Source organism: Grammomys surdaster, unplaced genomic scaffold (assembly GCF_004785775.1).
Source record: "Grammomys surdaster isolate TR1022 unplaced genomic scaffold, NIH_TR_1.0 125071, whole genome shotgun sequence".
In the NCBI taxonomy this organism is placed as follows: domain Eukaryota; kingdom Metazoa; phylum Chordata; class Mammalia; order Rodentia; family Muridae; genus Grammomys; species Grammomys surdaster.
In genome coordinates, this window is record NW_021619976.1 from 177060 (window position 1) to 187342 (window position 10283).

A 10283-nucleotide genomic window follows, 5' to 3' on the forward strand; every position below is an offset into this window, starting at 1 on the left:
AGAGGAAAGAGACAGGGTGGGAACTAAGCAAGGGAGGGAAAAGGAAAGAGGGAAACAAAGAATATTTGAAGAAATAATGACTGAAAAATTTCCTGATGATGAGAAAACTAATGTTAGCATCCACAAAGCACAACACATTCCAAGTAAAAGAAATTAAAGAAAGTTTTACCTTGGCACATCACAATAAAAGACAAACAATCTGAAAAGAATCCTGAACAAATTGAAAGGCCGTGTACAAGGGTGCCTCAATAAGTGAGTAGAGTTCTCACAGACAGTGTAGGAATATAGAAAACAGTTACAAGACATTTAAACTGCTAAAACATTATACAAACGAGGACTCTATATTTAGTATAACTCTTTCTTCAAAGTTAAAGGTGAAATGTGCACACTAAAAAAAAAAAAAAACCAATAGATTTATTGTAAAGCAACACTAAAGAAAACCTTTACATCAGAATAGACTACTGCCTATACAAAGAAACAAACATAGCTTCAGAGTGAGGCAATTTCAATGTAGTTTTAATTTCTAAGTATTTTTTGGTCTAACAAAAAAGATGACAAAACTAATAGTTCTAAGTTTGTATTGATTCTCATTTAATATATAAAGAAAATTTATGACAATAACAGCACAAGAGAGATAGGAAGCAATTAATAATGATGTTAATCTGAGATGGAGTGTTATAAATAGATATGTATATTTGAACAGAGGAATACTAATAAATAACTGAAAAAATATTAAAAGAAATAAGATTTACTAGCACATTAAAATATCCATTAAACACAAAATAATAGTTATTTGAAATACAAAAGAAACATGGAAATGAATAAAAGTGTTAAAAATAAGTTATATTTTAACATTTGCACTGAATGTTAAGTATCCTAACATAGTGATAAAAAGGCCAAGACTGACATAATATAGTGGGTCTTAGACAAAAGGCTGGAATGTCCTGACATTGGCATAATTGATCATAGAAGCAATTGAATGAATTGTATGGCATGTCTAAAATGCACGAGCTGAAGAGTTGCACCACACAAATAATAAAAAAGAGTGAAGAGGCTATACTAAAGAAAAGATTATCTGGTGAAATGGACTTTAAAGGTGGTATAGATGACAATAAGAACATCCTATATTGGTAAAATGGTCAATTTACAGAGAAACTATAATGATTATGTAATTAAACTATCAAGAGCACTCTGATATATAAAGCCCAATCTGGCAGAATTAAAGGGAGATATAAGCAATTTGACAAAAATAGACACTTAAATACTTCAATTTAAGTAATGCAGGAAATGACTGGGGAGAAGATCAGATGGAAATGAAATTCTTGATCAAAACTGAACATTAACTGCATCTAGCAGACATCTAGCACTGTGCTCAGTAATATCAGGATGGACTAATTCTAAGGTCTTGAATCTGGCACAAAAGGGGAAAGAGTGGGGATCAAGAATGCAGAAGAACATATGTAAAAAGCAAACTGGTTCTCATGCTTGGATTTGTAGACCTCCAAGACGCTCAGCTGAATTTTCCTATGTGAACTCCTCTCATCAGGGTAACATATCTCATTGCTTACCCGTATCTTGTCCTTTTTTCTCACAAGGAAACCTTGTCATTCAAAACACTTTACTTTTATCTAAAGACTTACCAAGAACTTGACCAAGTGTTGAAACTTTGAATAGCTATGGACAAATGGTTCAGAAACATCAGAGACGGAAGCATTTGTGTTACTTCTAGGTAGTTTTTAAGAGGATGGCACTGTGGATGTTATTAGATAACATGGCTTAAGAGGTAGGTTCTCCATGTTGTGATATCGAGCTGATTCGCAGTTCTACCTTGTAGGTAGGTGCCTGGGATTGGTGTAACGTTTAAGCTCAGCTTTGTTAAAGAAACATCTGTATTTGTTACTTTTCTCATTGCTGTGGTGTAACATCTGACAAAAGTAACATAATGAAGGAAAGCTTCATCCTGTCTCTCAGTTCAGGAGATACTGTCCATCAAGGTGGAGAAGGTATAGAAACTGAATTGGGTTAGTCTATAGCTGTGGGAGCTTGAGCCAGATTAAATACTGGTTAGCAAGTGATCGAGAACCAGGGACCAGAAACACATCAGGACTGCAACCTTCCAAGTCCACCCACTGTGGGCCATGTTATCAGCTAGACTCCAAAGGTTCCATAGCCTCCTCAGTTTCATCTGCTGAGTACCAAATGCTCAGACACAACTTGTCTGGCACATTTTGCATCCAAACCACATCATCATATATGCATGGGAAAACTATATAACGTTGCCTTCAAGTTTTTAATTGTAATGATAGTATTCTAGTACACTGGCTTGTCTTGAGAATTAAGTAATAATGTAAATTATTTTTGTGACTATTTTTTTTAAATTCATTTTTAAATGATTCACAAAGGTGTATATATAATATTTTGGTATCGTATACATTGTATAATATTTAGTCAGCCTAAACACACATTTCTCAAGGAATTATGTCTTTCTGGTGAAAAAAATTCAAAACTCCTTCTTCTAGGTTTCTGAAGTATATAGTATTTTATTGTTATCTATTGCCACCATACTATGCAATGTCAGGCATGAACTTCCTATCCCTATACAGATGTAAACTTAAGAGCTATTGATCAACTTCACTTTATATCTCTTTCTCCTCAAGCGTTCTCACCAGACTCTCAATGCTGAACTTCTATGAGATCAACTTTCTTAGACTTCAACTATAAATGAGATCATATAACATTCATTCTTCTTCTAGCTTATTTTGCATGAAATAACAATCCAGTCCTATCCATATTACTACACATGGCAAGGCTTTATCCCTTCCCCTCGGTTGAAAGAGCTCCGCTGCATGTCTGTACTGCATCCTTTTTTATCTGTTCATTAGTGGATGGTAATGTGGGCTGATTCTGCTTCCTAGTTATTGTGACTAATATAACATAAAAATGTGAATACACTTGGGTTTTTGACTTACTAACTTCATTTCTTTTAGATATATTCACAGGAGTAGCATTGCTATTAAATTTATGAGAAATCCCCACACTATTTTCCATAACTGTGGCACTAAATAATACATCCACTGTTGTAGTTAGCTTCACTTTTCATGTTGACATGAATTAGAGTCAGCTGGAAAGAGGGACCCTCAACTGAAGAATCACCATGATGAGAGTGAACTTTGGGCATGTCTGTGAGGCATCTTCCTGCTTGCTAATTGATGTAGAGGAACCCATACTACTATGGAGAGTGCTATCCCTGGACAAATCAGCCTAGGTATGTAAGAAAGATAACTGAGCAATCTAGGAGGAGCAAGTCAGTAAAGAATATCCCCTCATGGTTCCTGCCTTCATGATCTTACTCATCTTTCCTCAGAGATAACCTGTGACCTGAAAGGGTAAGATGAAATAGATCCTTTTCTTCCTCCAGGATCATTTTGGTCAGAATGTTTTATCACAACAACAGAAAAAAGAAACCGGAACACTCACCAATATTGGACAACGATCCCCTTTTCTTTATAATGTTTCTGTTGTTTTTTTTCTGATATAAGGCATTAGGGTGAGATGGTACTGAATTGTGTACTGCATTTCCTTGGAGATTATGGATTTTGAGAAAATTTTCATATATCTATTAGACTTCTTTTACAACATGTATATTTGGAGCTACTGCTTATTCATTTTTCAATCATTAATTAATCCACTTTACATCAGGATCAAAGCCCTTACCTCTTCTTCTCCTAGTCCTACCCTTACAAATTCCTCTCCCATTTACCCCCTCTCCTTTTCCTCAGAGAAGGGGAAACCCGTCTTGGGTACCACCCCATCTTGGGATATCAACTTGCAGCAGGAGTAGGGCCATCTTCTCCCACTGAGGCTCATTTAGGTAGTTTAGTTAAGGGAAGGGGACTCAATGGCAGGCAACAAAGTCAGAAACAGTCCTGGCTTAAAAGTTAGGGGATTTACATGAACACCAAGCTGCATACCTGGTACAAATGTGTAGGGAGCCTGGGTCTAGCCCCTACATGGCTTTCTGGTTGGTGGTTTGGTCTCTGTGAGCCCCCAAGGGCCCAGATCAGTTGACTCTGTAGGTCTTCTTGTGATGTCGTTGATCCTTCCAGCTTATTCAATCTTATCCCTAGCTCTTCCACAAGATGCCCTGAGCTCTGCCTGACGTTTGGCTGTGGGTTTCTGTATCTGTTTCCATCTTTTGCTGTGTGACCTCAGGAGGCAGTTGTGCTAGGCTCTGTCTGCAAGCATAGCAGAGTATCATTAATAGTGTCAGGGTTTGGCTCTCTCCCATGGGGTGGGTCTCAACTTGGACCAATCATTGCTTGATCATTCCCTCAACCTCTGCTCCTTCTTTATTCTTATGCATCTTGTAAGCAGGTCAAATTTTGGGTGAAGGTTTTGTGGGTGGGTTGATATCACCCTTCTCCACTGAAAGTCCCGCCTTGCTGTAGGAAGTGGCCACTTCAGTTTCCATATCCCCAGTTGCTAGGAGTCTCAGCTAGGGTCACCTTCATAAACTCCACAGAGCCTCCCCTGTCTCAGGTCTCCCACTAGCCCCAGAGATTATTGCCTATTATTTAATTGAATTACTCATTTGCTATTGAGTTGTTGGAGTTCCTTATATATTCTGGATATCAACTCCCTGTCAAGTGTACAGTGTGCAGGCATTTTCTCCTCTTTGGTGGGCTGTCTCTGCTTTTTGTTGATTGTAATAATGGAAACTCTTTATCCCAGTGCCTTTGGGGTAAGGAGTTAATATCCAGCATTTGGCAGATTAAATGTTCTTCAAAAGGACCCAAGCTCATTAGAGTGGGATTTAGAACTCTGTCCATGGGAAATCATTCATTTAATTTAGGCAAATTATTTTCCGGAAAGTTATTGCATGAGATCGTCTATATTGAAAAAGAAATCCCAAAGTCTCAACAGCTCCCTGCAGACTCATTTCTCAGAGCTAATGCGTTCCGTGGAGCAGAAGCATAGTATGGTGAAGCAGGGAAAATTCTGACCACTCCACACAGGGTGTTTATTAACATTACACAGGAAATTCAAGTCACCCTGTTTTCAGCCAATGGGGCTAATCCATTTGAATATTGGACACCCCCATCTGACCATTTTACATTATTTTCAAATATAAAACTGGTCTGTTTTTGCTATAACAAAGAAGCTTGTAGGAAAGCACATAGTAAAGCTAAAAATATGACCTTGCAGCCAGAAAGGAAGTGGCAGATAACAAGGGAGGACTATATGGGGTCCAAAGAGGATCAACCCAGTGTACAAGATGAAGAATCCGAAGTATACTAGAGCACCGAGTCTGGCCTAACTGTGCAGAGACTGGTAATACACTTCATAGGAAGGAAAAAACCTACAAGCGGATTGTTTTAAATCCAGATGCATGCTCAGGTGCCACAGTAGCTTGAATCGATTTAGAACACTCTATCATTACAAGGTCCTCGAGTCAAGGTCATTGTAGGTATCATCTTCTAGAAACCTTGGAGCTGTTTGTACAGAGGTAGTGGTACCCAGTGGGCAAAGTCATGTGGATGGTGACTTCAGAGGACTTCTGAGACTGGTTCTCTTCTTCCTCTGCCTTCCTCTGCCTCCCCCTGCCTCCTCTATTCTGAATTGACTATCCATGGTTCCAGGAACCAGAGATCCTTCTTTAGCACAGAACCAATTTCTATTGTGTGGTGAATCTAAGCAGTAAGAAGGGCATAGTGTAGCACCTTTTTTTTTTTTCTCCTTAAAGAAGGAACAGGTGTCTCTTCCAATGCCCTCACATGCCTGGCTGCAGAGGAGCAAGGAGAGGACGAAAGGTGATGGAGTAAGATTTATGGTGATGTATTAGGTGTGGCTCACTGGCCGAGACTCAACTCTTTCAGCAGGGTTAGAAGCTGTTGCAAACTGTGTTTCCAGGTACAACGTATATGTGTGAGAAGTAACCTCTTATTGGGAACCTTTCCAAAGTCTAATAAAGCCAAGCTTTACTCCCCCTGACCTTGGCTCAGTGACAGGTAAGCCCCATGACTTCTCCCACCTTATAAACACTGAGATGGGCTGTGAGTAACGACTATAGAGGCTCTATGCAGAAGCTTAGGCCAGCAAGTGGGCAGAAAAATGTCAAAACCACTAATCTAATTTTTTGATGGCTTTCATGGGACTGTGTAGGAAAAACTATGCCTTTCACTGAAAAATTTCTCCAGCCCCTTTACCTAAAATCCCCTAAGGTGAAGGACTCACACAATGCATGTGCAGTCCATTGGGCAGATGTAAGCAGGAGGGAAAAAGGGAAGAAAGTTTAGGTGAACTTGGGAGACAAACTTGCCTTTCCACACCTCCTCCCATACCTCCGTCCTCCCTCCCTCTGTCTTTTGTCCTGTGGTTGCAAGTCTCTGGCATCAGTTTTCTCAGACATATGATTAGCAAAGGCAAAAGGCAGTCCTAGCTAAAGTGTGAGGGTTTCAGGGTCACCTCTTCTCTTGAGTCTAATCTCAAACAAGAGAGGACTGTGATAGGAAATCTCTGAGGTTGTCTCTAAAATTCTTGCTCGTTGCCACACCCTGGCCTAACCTAGTACACAGTGGGAACCACAGTAATGTCCTTCCGAGAAATGAACAGAAAACTGGAGTAGGGTGCCAGTGGGTGGCCCTAGGAAAGGTGTGTGTTGTTCCCATCTCAGAGCTCCAGACAGCCTCACTAATGCTTGTCTCTAGGGCTATAGTGTAGTTTTGTTTGTTTGATTGGTGTCGGGAGCCAAGAGTTATGCTCTTCTTAGGGTGACTGGGAAGGAGAATGTAGGAGAGGATTTTAGCTCTGAATCATGGAATCAAACACTCTGAAATCAGATCTCTGCTGAGTGTGGAATTATCCTTGAGTGTCTGTCCACAGAGTTGGATCACTGTCCAGCTGCAACACCACTTAGGTTGTTTTCTTTCTTTTTCTTTTTTTTTTTTTCCTCTTGAAACATTTGGTAGAACGTTTCAGACTGTGCTGGAGGGAGGAGGGGGAATGTTTGAACCAGATGTTCAGGGGCCACTGCTGATGCCGTGAGGAGTCAGTTTTAAATGATTATCCATGTGAACATTCTGGGAGCACTTACCTTTCTGGGCTGGGGAGGCCTGGCTTGGCTAGCAGTGTGTGAGCTGGAGAAGTAGGAAGTGCTGAGCCATATGTATGGACAGACACTGTCTCGGAGAACATGTTCAGCAAAATCTTCTTGAGTCCAGGGCAAACATCTGCATGGATTACCCAGACTAATGGATCTGAAGTGATTTTTAAAGCAATTTGGAGCTAGGGTTCTACACAGAAATCACCTTTCCGGACACCTGATGGAATCAGACGTGACCTGAAGGGACCACCCACTCATTCTAGGTCTTGGGCAGGCCAACAGACAGAGTGGGTCAGGTGATGGTAGAAGGCTAGTGGCCTTGCAGCTTCCAGCTCAACCAAGCTTTGGCTTCATGGTCAAGCCCAGGCTGTGCCTAAGACAGCTGGAGGAGAGGGGCTGCGATTTCTAAATGAGCCTCACAGTGTGAGTATGGGTTTAGCGGAGACATTATGTTAAATTCTAAGGAAAAAATTGCACATTTCTTATCAACATGAGCTTCGACCCTGACATTTGCAACTTTGACGAAAATGAATAAAACCACATCAGCTGGAGTTCCACTGGGGTGTGGCAGGGACATAAAAGACAAAATGGAAGAGTCTCTTAAGGGAAATAGGAATGAATTTATAAACTAGGCAAAGATCAGAACTGGCACATATCTTGAGTTCAATTGCCAACTTGGCAGATGAATTTGCCCTTTATACATTTATCTTGAGCCTCAGTGGTGCGTGTATGTAGAGAGGATGACCTGAAGCCTACAGGGGTGGATTTCGGTGTTCATGAGGGGAAATGTACAGGATTCATTCCACTGCTTCCCAGTATACTCTCTACAGAGAGGCATGGGTGAGGGAGGGAGGTGTTCACTCTGAGTTGTGGACTCTATGCATGTGTCTGGTACTATGCTGAGTTACATATTAGCCTTTTATTTTATCTTGTAAAATTGTGTGTGTGGTGGTATATATGTATGTATGTATGTATGAATGTATGTATGTGGTGTGTGTGTGTGCACGTGTATGTACAGGTATATACAGATGTGTGTATACTAGTGTACACATGGATGTGGAGGTAGAGGTTAGAAGTTGATGTTGGTAATCTTTACTTGACCACTTTCCATCTTATTATTATTTTTTGGAGACAGGGTCTCTCACTCTCTGAACCTCATTGATTTTGTTAGGTTGTCACCTAGTGAGCTTCAGGGATCTGCCTTTCTTCATGCTCTCCTATGCTGGGGTTAAGGCGCTGGCTGCCATGCTTGCTTTTATTTCTTATAAGTGCTGGGAATCTGATTTCAGGTCCTTATGATTATGTGACAGATACTTTACCAACTAAATCATCTCTCTGGCACACGTATTAACACTCAAAATCCTCATAACAATCTGATGACAAAGACACTGTTACTGCTATAATCAAATAGGGAGGAAAATGAGACACAGAAGGATGGACAACCATGGAACACTTCCTTTGAACCAAACCCTATGCTAATCACAGTGTGGATCCATGCATCAAGTCCTCAAAATAATCACAAGAAGTTCCTAAGAAAGGCTTTCCGACACTTGGGAACAAGGCACCAGAAAGACTATATATTCTGTTCTTTGAAGTCACATTCAGCAGTGCGTAAGAAGCCATAGATACTGTCAATTTGTTGTAAATGGTAAAGGGTACTTACTTGGCTTGCACAGGGAACATAGGATTTCCCAGAGGGAGGTTAGTCGTCCCACCAGGCTGACACAATGTGATCACTTGAGCCCCTAAGGCAGAGCACATCCTCCAGTTGATGTTGGACATGACCTAGCACAGTTGGAGACTGTCTATTGATTCCTATGTATTTGTCCTGTAAAGACTCACCCTCTTCTCATGTAAAGTTATGAGTTTAATGCAATAGGACTCGATCTTTTTTTTTAAATATCCAGTCCTAATATTTTAATGGATATAAAATCTCAAATGCATTTAAAAAAACTAACCTGTTGATTCCCTACTTAATACATTAAATTAGCTTTGACAGCTGTGTACTGTCTAATTGTACTGGCTTTTTTTGTCTAATTGTACTCCTTGAAAATGAGCTGTTACTGTTTCCTTTTTAGAGCTGGTAGCACTGGAGCAGTCATGTAAACAGGTTGTTTAAAATCTCACATGGCTGATGAGCAGGACCACCAGTGATACACTTATGCAAGAGAAAATGTCAGCAAACAAACAACAACAAAACCCACACCAAACTTTGATTTGTTTGAATCTTGATTAAAACACATTAGGGACTGTGGAGGAATACCTTCTAGATTAATCTGGAGAGGCCCTAGAAATCATTCATAAGTCACACAGGCTGTGTGAAGTGATGAAAAGCACACAAGGAGTGCACACATGCATCTGAGGATTGTGCCAGGAGACTACTTCTGGGTGACTGTTTTCCTGGACACTTAGGGCTAAGTTAGTTGGCTCAGATATTGTTAAAGAAACTGTACAGAAGGCATAGCAGAGTACTATCAAATGACTCAGTTACCCACTGCAGAAGTTCTTGGTAGCTCATTCCTTGTAGAGTAACACTCAACAGTTGCTGTAGAAGGGACTTCCTCCTCCTGCTAGGAAAACATACATGGAGAGTTTTGTTTCTTTGGGATGTGGCAGACCCATCCCAAAGTGGATGTGGAGGATTGTATGATCTGCTACTGCAGCCATGGGTCAAAGAAGTCACCACCAGGTGAGGTCAGATATCCTTAAAGAGCCTTTGAACTTCCCAGGTTTCCTTGTAGTCTTCAAGCCAGGATCCCTTGGTGACATTTGAGATATCTATCTTTCCCTCTTGAATTCCTGACATTATTCCAGAAATTAAAGAAACACTACTATAGGGAGCTTGAGAAGTGGTTCAGTGATTGTACTGGCTGGTTTTGTGTGTCAGCTTGATGCAAACTGGAGGTTATCACAGAGAAAGGAGCCTCCCTTGAGGAAATGCCTCCATGAGATCCAGCTATAAGGCATTTTGTCAATTAGTCATCAAGGATGGGAGGGCCTAGTCCGTTGTGGGTGGTGCCATCCATGGGATGGTAGTCCTGGGTTTTCTAAGAAAGCAAGTTGAGCAAGCGAGGAGAGGCAAGCCAGTAACATCCCTCCATGGGCTCTGCATCAGCTCCTGCTTCCTGACATGCTTGAGTTCCTGTCCTGACTTCCTTTGGTGATGAACAGCAACGTGGAA